We start from the raw sequence: 15,500 nt of genomic DNA on the forward strand, positions 1-15,500 counted from the left end.
AAGGAAAAACACCATTACTGTACTATGTTAACAATATGACTTCCTCCCAATGTATTTAAATATGTTTTCCTGCAAATCAGATTGTATGACAGTTGGATTTAATGTTAATCCTGATTTCATCTCATGGTGCAGGCAGATGAATTGCTTCATTTTGTTTAGCTTCCATAGTTCTTCAACCTGCAGTTCTGCTCCCTGCAGATGAACTTTATCCAAAGAAGTATGTGTCAAAGGTCAAAGTTCATCTGCAGGGAGCAGAACTGCAGGTTCCAATGTTTCATACTCCATGCTTCCCTTGGAAACCTGCTTGCTGTTTCCTACACCCTGTGTTTGCACAAAACTGTTGCCAAGCCATGTTAATAGGTGACAGTTCAGAAAAATGAGGATGTCTCACTCCTTCTAAAAACAAAGGCAAAAAACCCACTCCAAACTAAACACAAATTTACTTGACTTAAATGAATCTGCCTTTGGAACTTCATAAATCAAACTGATTTTTTTTTCCTGCTGTCTGTAAAGGCAAAATCTCAAATTCTGTTTATAGGAAAACTATCTGCCCATATTGTTTCTCTTCTTACAATGCATTTACCCGATTTCTTTATTTTTTTTCCACACTCTTCTTAATTCTGCAGCTTTTCTGAGAGCTAAATATGTTCTTGTTGAAGAATTGATTCCATGAAATGGCCAAGCCTTTCTTCTCCTATGGAAAACAGTTCTCTGCTGGCTGTAAACCCTGAAAGCTCTTACATGGAACCAGATCAGTGGTGGGATTCAAAAATTTTTTACTACTGGTTCTGTGGGTGTGGCTTGGTGGGCTTGGCAGGGGAAGGATACTGTAAAATCTTCAGTCAGAGGTGGTATTTGCCAGTTCTCTGAACTACTCAAAATTTCCGCTACTGATTCCCTAGAACTGGTCAGAACCTGCTGAATACCACCTCTGAACCAGATGCAGAGGACTAAGTAACCATGTAATGGATTCTCAAAGCTATTTTCTTTAAAAACAAAGGCAACCAAGTGGGGACCATGTCTAGCAGATAAGTAGTAAGGGTGTGTGTTGTATTCTTCACTCTACTCTTTTTCTAGATTTGCTGGAGATAGTTCATGCCTTCAAAGATGGTGCTCAAAATTAATAGCTTCAAACATTCTCACAGTTAATGTCACCCCAAAAAGATAGCCATCTTGTTTCTCCACACCAACACATTTCCAAAGAGAACATTTTGGCTGCATTTTCCATCTTTTTTTGTACAATTTGCAAAACCTAAACATAAAATGCAAATGCACAATTTATCCAGTTTACTTAGGTTAATATATATACTGCCCTACAAACAGAATTATTTAGTGGTTTTCAGAAAAAATGAAGTATTTGTAGACTCATTCTAAAAAAAAAACCTCAAAATGCAGCAACATAAATTCAGAGAAAGCTATCATATCTATTTCTTTAGTGATAGGAAGCAGAAAAAAAGGTCACGGGTTTTAGAGATTTAACATGAGGAAATGCACTTGGCTCTTGAAGTTTAAAAATAGGAGACGAAAGTCCAATTAATGTAGTTTTATTTATGTTTAATTGTAATTAAATATAATTCATATAATTAATCTCCAATTGTATATTTAACATTTTTCTTATCATTAAACATTTTATTTTGGGAATTCCTTTTTGAAGTGTCTAGGATTTCACACAAGACTTTCAGCAGCTGGGTATTCCAAATGCTCACCTCTTATTTAATGCAATTACATTCATTGACTTGCTCTGAATTCCTCTGCACCACAAATCAGATGGAATCAATACAAAGCAGAATGAGTCAGTGGATTCTTGAGATTTTCCAGCTGTGCTCAGTGAGACCAGCTGATAATAATACCAAAAGACCTGCTATCAAGGAAAATTAGATGATTGCCTCAGGGAACAAAAGATAGCAAGTGGAAATGTCAACAACCGTGTTGACAAAACTGTGGAGTAGTTTGTGTTTTATGTGATCATAGCTTGTCTCTTTAGTCTATTGATGTCTGCTGTTGACATCAGATCCATCCACTAGCTCTATCATTTTTTTTACATATCTAACAGATTGTGGTGCCATTTTGTTCCTCACCTCAGATGACAACTTTGCTCAATTGCATCATCTTCAGACTCTCTGAATGACTTCTTTCTTCGTGTTCCTTTGGCTCAGAGAAACGCCCATGTTGTTTTTTAAAATAATTTTTATTAATTTTCTTTTTTTTTACATCGTAAAACATCATGGTATCAACAACGTTCTTGGCATCTATACAAGGTTTTGATTTAAATATCATATTGCATTATATTGCATTTATCTACTATTAAATAATATCTTTAGCTATAATTACTATTCTTATATCTTTATATAATTTACAAAATTTTATTTTACTTTCTTAAGGGTTGTTTCAATTAACATTTTTGTCTCACTTCTTGGTTCTGTTTGTTAGTCATTTATACCAATTGTTCCAACTTGTAAAGAATTCAGAGTCGTCTTTTTCTTTCAATTTCATTGTTAGCATATTCATCTCAACACTTTCTGTTACTTTGTGTCTTATTAGTTCTTCCTTAGGGGTATTTGGTGTTTTCCATACCTGCGCAGAGGCTATTCTGGAGGCTGTTCTAATATGTAACACTAGGTATTTTACTTCTTTGGGTAGTCTTTCTTTAATGATTCCTAATAGGAAGGATTCCAGTCTGAGCTCAATCTGATAGCCAGTGATCTCTTTTAAGCAATTTTTAATTTGAATCCAGCACATCCACCACATGTGATAAAATGTACCATCAACTTTTTTGCACTTCCAACGTTTAGGACTCATATTGGAGTAGATTTTTGCCAATCTTGTTGGGGCTAAATACCATCTATAAAACATTTTATATATGTTTTCTTTGTGTGCGGCAGATACCGTTAATTTATAATTTATATTCCATATTTTTCCCATTCTTCTAATTCTATAGTGTATCCAAAATTCTGTGCCCATGCAATCATTGTACTTTTAACTATTTCCTCTTCCATTTTAAAACCTAATAAGTATTTATATATTCTAATTATAAGTTTTTGTTCTGGTCCCATTAATATTTTATCTAGTTGGTTCTGCCCTTTGTCAAATCCAAAATCTTTTGAGTCTTTTTTATATTTATTTTGAATTTGCAAATATGGCCACCAATCGATTATAATTCCATTTTCTTTCAGGTCTTGGTTTGATTTTAATTTCCCTTGACTATCTAATAGTTCTTTGTAGCTTACCATTTTCCATAGGTCTAATCTATTTGGATGTATTATGGCTTCCATGGTTGACAGCCATCGTGGGATTTCTGTATAGTGGTTACCTTTGATTTTTTTCCCAAATTGTAATCAATGAATCTCTTATTAGGTGTTGATTGAAATAGGTATGTATATTACTTTTATTTTCCCACAAAAATGCATGCCAACCTATCAAGAGGTCATGTCCTTCTAATGTTAAGATTCTCTTGTCTCTTAATTTAATCCAATCCTTAATCCAACTCAATACCGCTGCCTGATAATAAAGCTCCCATTCTGGTAGTCCGAGACCGCCTCTGCTCCTATTATCTTGTAATAGTTTCATTTTAATACATGGCCACTTGCCCAACCAGACAAACTTGGATGTCATTTTATTTAGTTCTATAAAAAAAGATTTCCCTAATTTAATTGGAATCATTTGGAATAGATATATTAGTTTTGGTAAGGTATTCATTTTCAACATTGCTATTCATCCTAATATAGACAGTTTCAAATTGACCCATAATTCCAATTCTTTTCTGATTTGCTTGATCAGTTTGACATAATTGTCTTCTTTTAATGATGAACATCTGGGTGATATCCAAATTCCCAGGTATTTCACCTTTTTTACAATTTGGAGTCCTATTGTATTTTCTAATTCTACTTTCTGTTTTGTTGTACAGTTTTTGACTATCACCTTAGTTTTATTTTTATTTATTTTAAATCCTGCTGCTTCCCCAAATTTTTCTATGTGTTGCAACAATATTGGTCCCGAATTCATTCGATCTTCCACCATAAATACCAAATCATCAGCAAATGCCTGGACTTTATATTCCTCATTTCTAATCTTAATTCCATAAATCTCTGGGCTTTGTCTGGTTGCAGCTAGCAACACTTCTAAAGACAAGATAAATAACAGAGGCGATAATGGACACCCTTGTCTCACTCCTTTTGCAATTTCAAAATCTTCAGTACGATCTCCATTTAATAATATACTTGCTTTTTGATTTGAGTATATTTCTTGTAGTGTTTCTTCTATATTAGTGCCAAAATTCAGCTTTTTAATTTGATATAGCATGAATTTCCAATTAAGATTGTCAAATGCTTTTTGTGCATCTAAAAAAATTAAAGCTGCCTGTTTTTCTGGGTGAGCTTCATAGTATTCAGTTGAATTTAGTACTGTCCTAATATTGTTTTTAATTTGTCTATTTGGCAGGAAACCATTCTGGTCTGGGTGTATAAGTTCACTCAAAATAGGTTTCATTCTTTCTGCTAATATTGTCATAAATATCTTATAATCCGTATTTAGCAACGAGATTGGCCTATAGTTCACAATTAGTTGTTGATCAGTGCCATCTTTTGCAATTAAGGAGATGTATGCCTCGGACCAGGACCTCGGAAGTCTAGCTTGTGTTAATGCCTCATTATATAGTTCCAGTAATATTGGTTCAAATATTTCAGATAATTTTTCATATAATTCACCTGGTAGACCATCTGGGCCTGGTGTTTTATTATTTTTTTGTTTTTGTATCACCTTTTGTAACTCTATTAATGTTATTTCTTTATTAAGTACTTCTCTATTTTCTTCTGAAATTGGGCTCAGACAGTTTCCCTCCAAGTAGTAGTAGTAGTTTTCTTCCCTAACATCTTCTTGCTTATAGAGCTCGCCAAAATACCTTTGCACAATTCTCTTTTTCTCCTCCATCTGATAATACACTGTCCCTTCCTTGGGCTGCTGAATTAGTCTTTTCTCTTTCTCTATTTTTAATTTATGGGACAACCACCTTCCTGGTTTATTTGCTGATTCAAATAAATTATGTTTATGAGTTTTTAAGTTATGTGCATTTTCCTCAATATCTATCAAATTTAGTTCATGTCTAATCATCCCTATTTCTTTCTTAACTGGACCATATTCTTTGGGTCTTTTTGGAGCTCATATTCAAACTTTTTAATCCTTTCTTGTAATTCGTTCTATTTCTTCCATTTTTCTTTATTTTTCTTAGCTATATAGGCTATTGATATGCCTCTCATTAAGGCCTTTGTAGTGTCCCATAAATTTTGTAAACTAGTATGTTGTTTTAGATTAACCTTAAAGAATGTTTCTAACTCATTTTTCATTCTTGAGATATATTCTTTTTCCCTTATTATTTGTGAATTTAATATCCATCTCCTTTTCCTTTTACGATGTCCTTTCCATGTAATTTTAACCGGGCTATGGTCATATATTAGGCATTATCTCTACTCCACTAATGTCTTTCTCAATTGCCCCATTAACCCATACCATATCGATTCTGGACCATGATTTTTGTGCACTAGAATAAAACGTATATTTCTTCTCATTTGGATTCCTCTTCCTCCATATATCTTCCAAATTGGTCTCATGTGTTAAATTAAAAAAAAAAAAAAATTGGTAAAATTCTCTTTTTTTTCTTCCTAGTCCCTTCCATACTAATATAGTCTTTTTTAATATCAACAATGGAATTAAAGTCCCCTATCAAGCAAATATTTTCTTCACCTACATTATTTTATCATACAGTCCCTTATAAAACTTCTTCTGGTTATCATTAGGGGCATATATCCCCACTAATAGTAATTGTTTTTGATGTAAATTAATTTGTATCATTAAAATTCTGCCTTGTTCATCTGCATAGATTTTTTTTGCATTTATCCCTTTTTTATATAGTTGTTAGTAATCAATCAATCAATAATCATCAAAATAGTATTTTACCAGTTTTCACAGTTTCATATCATTTAAACTTTTAAATTCTTAATAAATTCAATCAAACCTTAATCAAAATGTTATTTCATTAATTATATTCTATAAAAAGAAGTCCAGTAATATTCGATCACTTTCCTTGTCCATTCACGTTTTGTTTAGTCACAGTCTGTTACATCAGCTTCTCTTCTCTCTGTATAATCTCAAAATGTCACTTCCATTCTTGGGTTTAGTTCTGTCTCTTACTTTTTTTCCACTGTTCTTCTTCTTTTACAAGTCACAAATCCATCAGATTAAACTCCAAATTCCTACATAATCAGTCTAAATCAACTCCAAATTTTTCAGAAAAGGTCCAAGACACCAGTCAATCTTTTAATCAACTAAATCGGCTTTGATCTCTGTCTTAAGAGTTCCTTGCTTTTACCACCGGATCACCATTTCCCTTCGGAATTCCGTCCTCTTATTTAAGACTCACAGTTCTGCCATCTCTCTCTGCCATTTCTCTCCTCGACTTTCACTTCCCACCTCCTTCACTCCAAGTTCAACCTATCAATTGATGCCAAAAACACTGTTCGTGCTCTGGTATCTTCCTCATTGGGCTAAAGCACTGCGACTTCGGTCTGTCATCGAAATGGCCGATCACTCACACGCTGGAGCAAATGAGGTCTCCCTCAAAGCTGTCAACAGCTCCCACTGTCAAACTTCTCCTCGGGCTTCCTCACACCTTCGTTTTCCCCTCCAGGGTCTACGTGCCCCTCACTGGGGCCTCCAAACATGCAGATTGGGGATGAGAGAGCAGAGCTTGCTCTTCTCTCCCCACCCTGCTGCAGCTCTGCAACCAGAAGTCTCAAAAAAACCCATGTTGTTTGTGACATAGGTTTTTAGTCACAGTGATATTGCTGTTCTTACTCAGTTCTCTAGCATTCTGACTGGGCAAAAGTACAGTCCTACAATTACACCCATATTCTGACTTGCCTTTCTCCTCTTCATATTCTCCAGAAATGTTACAGCATCATTAAGAAAGTGCTGTTTGAGTAATAATCAATCTGAAAGTAATGGTGTTTGGATTACTCTAATTCCATACTATGCAAGTCCAAAGTATACGTCTGTTTTATTTTATTCTACCGGTAGCAATTTATACATGTAAGGTTTTCAAATGATCTTTAAATATCAAGAACTGTTCTGATTGAACATATCTTTCTACAATATAGATATAATGTAGAATCTTTACATGCAAATCCTCTAACTTACTTTTTTTTAGTCAGTACAATAGATGCATTCTCTCTTGTTGCAGAATGCAAGACAAGGATTCATGGATTTGAACCTCAGGAATGCAGATTCCAATTTGTAATGGGGAAAAGAGCCATTAAATGGTAGGAATATCTATGCAGAAAATAGCAATAGCACTGAGACATATATTCTACTTCATAGTGCTTTACAGCTATGGTTTTCCCTTCACTGGATATGGGAGAAGCATTGAAACCAGTGTTGGGTTTCAATTTTTTTTACTACTGGTTATATGGACATGGTTTGGTGGGTGTGGCAGGGGAAGGATACTGGAAAATCTCCAGTCAGAGGCAGTGTTTGCTGGTTCTCCGGACTACTCAAAATTTCTGCTACCAGTTGTCCAGAACTGGTCAGAACCTGCTGAATACCACCTCTGATTGTAACATTTTCTAAGAAATTCATTTTATAAACAATTAGGCTTCAGCATACCTCTGTATCAGTCTTTGATTATATGTATCTTTGGATCAGGGAAACATGGTTGGAATACAGTATATGTGGGTGGGTGTGGGTCAGTGTGGGTGTGTGTTGAGAGAGGGAGACAGTCTGAATTTTATGGAATTTATTCCTAAATACATAAATATATTTAGTTTTTCCTAGTGAAGGACAAACAGACTCCATTCATTGCTTGACACTACAAAATTTACTATAGCAAATCTATTTTAATCGGAGAAAAAAGGACTATGATGACTCTCCTCTACAGCTATACTGATTTATAGCCATCTCTTCTTAACCTGAATTATAATTATCTGTGTTTATAAGCCACTTGGATGAAATTTTCAAGATCCTAACCAGCGAGATATATTAATATACAAAACAAAGAGATAAAAGAATAGATAACAGAGAAGATGGGAATGCTAAATGAGAGGGAAAAGAAATTAACTTTTCAGTACACATAGTCCTCTCTGAACTCTTCATTTAGTGATTGCTCAAAGTTACAATAGCACAGAATAAGACATACTTTCATATGGTCCTCAAAATTATGGACACCTGCAGCACCCCCATGGTCAGATGATCAAAATTTTGGCCCTGATGACATTTATGACCATAGGGTGAGCTTCAACTTTCAACCTATTTCTTCCCTCCTTTTCACCACCTGTTCTCTGCCGCCCCTGCCACCGGGTGTTCAGATGCCTCTACCATCCTAAATTGACCTTCACCATTTTTCTCTCCCTGTTGATGAGGTGGGTATCGTCTAGCCTGCAAAGCAGCTACTGGCCACTTGAGGGCTTCCTGAGGCCATGGGTAGCTTTCTCACAAAGCTTTGGGAAGGCCTTATGAGGCTTTGAGGTGGAAAAAACCCCTGCAGGTCAGCTTAAGAAATTCTTCTTTGGCCAATGACTGCTTCACAAAAGACAGGCTGGGTATCTTGTCAGTAGCAGGAAAAAGAACATTATGATAGTCAAAAGAGGGTGGCGGGGCAGCAGAGTGCAGAGTGACAAGGGTGCAGATGGAGTTCAGGGTGGTGGTGGGCAGATAGGCAGGTGGAAGAAGCTGAAGCAGAGGCCTGTATAGGATTATTACCTAATAATTGCATCATTTGGTGATGGAAATTCTGGCCACAATTAAAACTGTTGAGCAAATCTATAACTGCTTGTATATTCCTTCAAATAGATTCAACAATATTCACAAATTATTTTGGGTATTCACTTGTTTCTTGACAATTAAATATTAATACCCTGTATGGCCAAATCCAAAAGATCCTCTGTCATCTTATGGCTGGATTTTCACATTATTTCTTCCTTTGTTTTAGCTTAGAGGGCTTCATGAACCTAGATATAATGGTTTGTGAAGCATGGTTTATAACTTAATATTTTGCATGAACATAGCCAAATATAATTTATTCAGTAAACTGTGGCTTAGGATAATGTGCAAATTTATATGGATTGAATGAGCAGCAGATATACGGGGCATTGAAAACACTAACAAAAAAATTAATTGATTTTGCTGCTCAAGTACTACATCTCCTCCACTTAGAGACAAACAACCTACTCTCCAATAAACAATTTGGTTTCAGAAAAAAACTATCCTGCAATCTGCAACTCTTACACTGAAAAAACATATGGACTACACAACTCGATCAGGGCAAAGCAATAGACGCAATCTACATAGACTTCTGTAAAGCCTTTGATTCAGTGGTACATGACAAACTACTCCTAAACCTAAAATCTTATGTTATCTCTGGACACCTGCATACCTGGACAGAAGCATTCCTGTCAAAAGACAACAGATGGTCAAAATTGGGAGCGTCCTATCAAATTCTGTACCTGTCAACAGTGGTGTCCCCCAAGGCAGTGTTCTAGGACCAACTCTCTTCATACTCTACATAAATGACCTCTGTGATCATATTAAGAGCAACTGCATTCTTTTCGCTGATGATGTAAAGCTGTTCAATACCACAGACAATACTGCTACCCTTCAAAAAGATCTTGAATATGTATCAGAATGGTCAAACAAATGGTAACTTCAAATCTCAACAAATAAATGCTCTGTCTCACATACTGGCAAAAAAAAATCAGAAAATAAAATACAAGCTGAATAGTCAAGACCTTGTTGATGATCCAAACTCTGTCAAGGACCTTGGAGTACTCATCTCTAATGATCTAAGTGCTAGAGCCCACTGTAACTACATAGCCAAAAAGGCATTAAGAGTTGTTAACATAATCCTATGTAGCTTTTTCTCTGGTAATATCACACTACTAACTAGAGCATACAAAACATTTGCTAGACCAATACTTGAATACAGCTCATCAGTCTAGAACCCACATTAGGTATCTGATATTAGCACAGTTGAAAAAGTCCAGAAATATTTCACAAGAAGAGTTCTCCACTCCTCTACTCATTGTAGAATACCTTATGCCACCAGACTTGAAATTCTAGACCTAGAAAACCTTGAATTATGCCGTCTTCAGTCTGATCTAAGTATGGTATATAAAATCATACATTGCAATGACTTACCTGTCAATGAATACTTCAGCTTCAACCATAACAACACAAGAGCACACAATAGATACAAACTCAAGGTAAACCGCACCAAACTTGATTGCAGGAAATATGACTTCAGCAACAGTGTGGTCAATGTCTGGAATACTCTACCTGACTCTGCGGTTTCTTCCCCAAACCCCAAAACTTTAACCCTAGACTGTCTACTATTGACCTCACCCCTTTCCTAAGAGGTCTGTAGGAGGGATGCATAAGCACACCAAAGTGCCTACCGTCCCTGTCCTATTGTTTCTTTTATTTTTCTTATATGTACACATTTCATGTATTCATAACTAAGTATATACTTCTACCTATTATCTTGTATGCAATTGACAAATCAAAATAAATAAATCTATTTGCATTACCTTTACAAACTAGAAAACTTGCCAACAAAGGCACTTAGTACTCAGGATAGTACAGCTGAAAATTAACAATCAAGTAATTTCAGCAACTATCTATGCAAACATTCCCAGGATTCTTCTGGAGAAGTGAATACATTTCCATTGGTTAAACTAGTCTGAATCTCTAGGTGTGGATAACCTAGATATAGTTTACTGAAGCTGCTGTTTGACCACAGAACAGAGGTAAGTTTGTAAAATGTACAAAGATACTGATTTCAAGTTTCAGTAACTCAAGAGGGACATCTGATATGGTAGTGAATGCCCTATGGCCTGATACACCAGTCCAAGCATGCCAACCATCTATTTCACATACCACCAAAAGTCAACTTGCTTTTTATAAAGCTTAGTCATTCACCACAATGCAAAGCCTAACTATAAACTTGCATCACATTATTACATGCTTCAGTCATGTAGGGTATTATTTTCTTTATTGCACGATTCCCTAAAGTTATGCTGTACTATGAAATCCAAACGGATTGTCGACCACTTTCACATTAAGTTCCCAGAGCTTGAATCTCAGCGGTGGTTTTCCTATTTTGTTCACTTGCCGGGACACAAAGTCTTGTGGCAGATAATAGCTATGTTTGGAACCCTGTTCTGCTCAGAGCCACAATTTGGTGGCAAAATTGGCTGAAAAGATCTCCAGTCGACATTTAAGAATGGCAAAATAGATCAGGAATGATGTAATTCATAGTGAAGAAATGTCAGTTGAAGAAGAATTCTGGTGATCCTCCTTATACACACCTGCTCAGTCCCACCTGTAACCCTCTCTCAATTTCTTTTCTCCCTCAATTGCTTTTCCTAATGATAATCACAGAAATAAGGGAGAAGTAGATGAAACAGTATGGTTGTTTTATTTTAAAAAATGAAACAATAAATCTTTCCCATTCAATGTAACCCTTCTAGCCTGCAAAATAATTATTTTTATTTCATTGAAACTGTTTGATGATCTGCAAGTTTACAGCTGTGTCCCCCCCCCCAATGAATGTATTTACTTTGGTTCTCAGAGTCTGAACAATTCTTACAATATTACAGATCAGTTTTTTTTCCTTTTGCATAGCTATAATACCCTGATTCAAAGTCAAAGAGAATAACTGTGCATTTACATTTTTATCTTTTGTAGGCATCAACCTAGATGGTAGGTACAACAGGATTACAGAAAAAACTAGATTTGTTCAGAGGACACTACTAGTAATGCAATGGTTTCCAGAAGTATGCCAATATTTTAACAAAATGGTTAAGAAAAAGGAGAGTGAAGACAATGAAAATGGGGCGGGGGAGGAACTGCGGGCATCCTGAAGCATTCCTTTTGGTAAGAGCACTGAAACTCATATCCAGAGTTCTTATATATGCAAACAACCTGGAACAAGGCTGGAATAAGAAAATTTGCGCTGCAGCTCAACTTGAATAGTTACGTGCTACACAATCTCCCCCTCCCTTCAAAAGTTTTATAACTGTAACCATTGTGGCACTTTTTTAAAATGCCCTTTGTCACAAAAGTTGCCTGTAAGTTTCACACACCATGAATAGTATTTACAGATGCAATTAGTGTTACATAAATGTCTGGAAACCTCTTTGGGGCTTTAGCAATTAGTGGAAAGCCTGGTGTGCTCTTGTATTTACAACTCATGACAAGAATTGCCTGCCCTCTGCACTGCCAGCATACCAGCAGAAGCAAATACTGTCAAGAAGGAGAGCAGGCCTAGGTTCAGCTTTTCATTTTTCCTTTTTTTCTCCTCCATCTGTTAATTAAAGAGAAAGTAAGTGGGATTAGCTGGGGGTGGAGCAGTACTCTGAATAGGATAGCATTTCACATTGATTATTAAACCCATGCCTTTGTGAAACAAATCCCCACATTCAAAGACAACTTTGATATTTAAAGCTGCCTTGCTAACTTCAGAATCTAGGCCTGAGTTTATAGAGCCCTATAAATAGCCATTTGACCAGTAACAGGAGAACATTCAGTCTTTTCATTTCCCATTCCCCAGTTTTATGATGTGTGAAACTCACCATGAACACGAGAGACAAAAGATGCAAGCATAGTGGCCCTTAACAGGAGACCAAGAGGAATAATCCCTGTGGGTCCTCTCTCTTCCTCTTTTAGATAACTCAATACAGGAGTCAAATGTTTCATTTGTCTGTGAAGCATTTAGGCAACAGTAAATATACATCAGAGAAGACAAATGTGATCCTATTGAGGTGGCAATATGATCTTGCCATCACTGATGTGTGAAACATTAATTCAAAGCTGATGCCAGGACACTTGTTTATTTGAATTATTTGATTCATAGTGCATTAGAAATTTTGATCTCCTATGACTTAAACAATTCAAATATCAGTAACTGATTAACTTATTGATGAACATATATAGCTCACTTAAACATTACTTGGAAGTGTGGGATAAGACAAAAGGGCAAGGCAGATTCCAAGACAAGAAGCAGGACATCAGCAAGATATAATTAATCATATACGTGCAGGTAAACACTTATTACAGTTTAACTAAACTTCTTATCCATCTTTTTTTTTCTTTTTTTATAGCTCTGGGCTTTTGAGGGGATTTCCATCCAAGAATTAATCCAATTGAACCTTTATCAGTGTTTTTACCAAGGTGAACTAAATGCTGTCATTCCAATAAGGCAAGTAGATGCATATTATTCCAGCATTAAACTATCTGCACTTGGAAGACTTTAAAGCTGAGTTCTTTGAAATATTTTTCTAAAGCTCAGTGTCAGGTTATTTGCTAAGAAAGTAATTCCTTATAAGTAATTCAATTCTTATTTAAGTGTCAACTTAAATAGGGCTTCCTGACCTGTCCCTAAACTACCTGTCCCATCCACTGCTGACATCGCCCAGGATTGACTAATGGCACAAGTTCCTATTGGAGGTGGAGTGGCCACATGTGGAAAGTTGTTTCAAGAACAGCTAATTCTGAAAGACTAAATTCAACTGGTTAGCTTCAGAGTCACAAACATAGACATGGGGTAGAACTTATAATTATGTCAAAATGATGTTGCATACACCATGACTCATTAAAATATCGAAAAATGATGTGTATATTATTTTGCATCTTCATTATGGATTTAATGAAGTATCTACCTTCCTGGATACTTTGGCATTTAAGTTTTGTAAAAGAGTTTTTCCAATACAGGGGAAAATAGCACTCTGAATCAGGTCTTCAAAATTTCAGACAACCACTGGATGGCATCAAAGAGTTCGTTTTCTATATTTTCTTGCTGCCATCTAGTGGCCTGCAAGGTTCTTTGCAGATAAGATACGATATACAAGGAGGATGGCAAGATTATTCCATGCTCTAAAGATGCACAAATTGAAGGTACAGACTGATACCAGGATATTTATTCTGAAAATATTACCAAAGCCTACAGAAAGAGTTATGAAACTGAACTAGGCTAAAGAAATGTCAACATTTTAGAAAGTGGACTGTTAGTAAATATAAAACAGGATTCTGTGAAACACATCACTTTAAATATGATTTAGGAAAAAATAGAAGTGCTCTCATATTGTTTTTGCTCAGATGCTTTTGCTTCCCTGGAGAATATGTTTTTTTCTGGTCATAATTAAGAAACTATATAAAGCTATTAGGAATTCTAATTGAAACAAGTTTGGATCACTGAATTTGATCTTTGGGTGACTCGTATGAAAGAATAAATCCTTTTGTAACTGCAGTATCTGCATACATGAGTCTTCAGCTAGTAAAGTCTTTTACACTTGTGATATATGGTACTCTGTTTTAATTTTAATTTGCATGTATGTATGTATTTTAAGTTGTCCTCCCTTCATTACCTGAAAACTTTTTTTTAAACCCCTTCCAAATCTTCATTTGGGTGCCTACATCATTCCTTTGTCTAAAAGAGAATTTATATCACAGAATTTAAAGACTGGGAAACTGTCCAATGGAGGATAGCTTTAGATCACAGGTGGGGAACTAGGGCCCTTTTATGACGTGTGGACGTCAACTCTCATGCTGGTTCAGGAATTCTGAAAGTTGAAGTCCGCAAGTCATAAAAGGACCATAGTTTTCTCACCTTGCTTTAGATCAGGGGTGTCAAACTCACATCGTCATGTCATCATCACATTACATATAGGGACTTCACCACTTTGCTAAACTGGATGTGGGCGTGGCCAGTGCACGATGCATCCAGTCCATAGGCTGGGAGTTTGACATCCTTGCTTTAGATAGAATATGGTAGAATAGCCATATTTCTGAACTGTAATCATATACATGAGCAAACAAATTATGTCCCAGAGAATGGAAAATAAACAAATGGGTTCAAATGACCAGAAAGTTTGAGTCTAAGTAAGCATTAGGAAGAAGTTACTGTTAGCACAAGGTTACCAGAGTAAACTGTCTGAGTATTGTGATCTAGATGTTAAGTTTGGAAAACACTGGACTTGTCCTCTTTGGAAGCTCATTAGGCTAAAACTGCCCCTTTGTACTTCTATGGGTTCCATGTTGCCTATGAAATACATATTCAATACACATGGGCTTTTTCAGTTACCATATCTTTGCCAAGAGCACTATACCATTGTTCATCATGGCATGCTTCCAAGAAAGAAAGAAAGTGGGCCTAGTCTCATTAAGGCATCTTAACAGCAGTCTGAAATGGTGCCATAAGAGTAAGCAGGTGGATTTGTGTGTGTGTGTGTGTGTGTGTGTGTGTGTGTATGTAAAGTATTCGCCTTTTCTTCATCATTACCATGTGAAAAAGTCTGGGACATTATCCTTCCCCTGAAAGTTGAAACATTCTGTTCTTTCGCTTGCTGATGCCAGCCACACAACTGGTCTTTCAGAGGTTCCTCCTAATTCAATCCTGATCTACTTTCAGTGAGTTCCTAAATGGGAAAAGAAATGGCATAGACGAGCAGTGATGGCTAACC

The 15,500-nt window shown here is 36.0% G+C and overlaps 1 long non-coding RNA gene across 1 annotated transcript in view; it reads right to left on the bottom strand.

Moving 5' to 3' along the window:
* The window catches only part of LOC148127582 (uncharacterized), a 32,847-nt gene that overhangs the window by 1,241 nt on the left and 16,106 nt on the right, over window positions 1-15,500 (bottom strand). The gene's annotated exons all lie outside the window — the stretch shown is intronic.

The sequence above is a fragment of the Pseudonaja textilis genome, chromosome 1 (assembly GCF_049901715.1).
Source record: "Pseudonaja textilis isolate UNSWEBS1 chromosome 1, rPseTex1.2, whole genome shotgun sequence".
In the NCBI taxonomy this organism is placed as follows: Eukaryota; Metazoa; Chordata; class Lepidosauria; order Squamata; family Elapidae; genus Pseudonaja; species Pseudonaja textilis.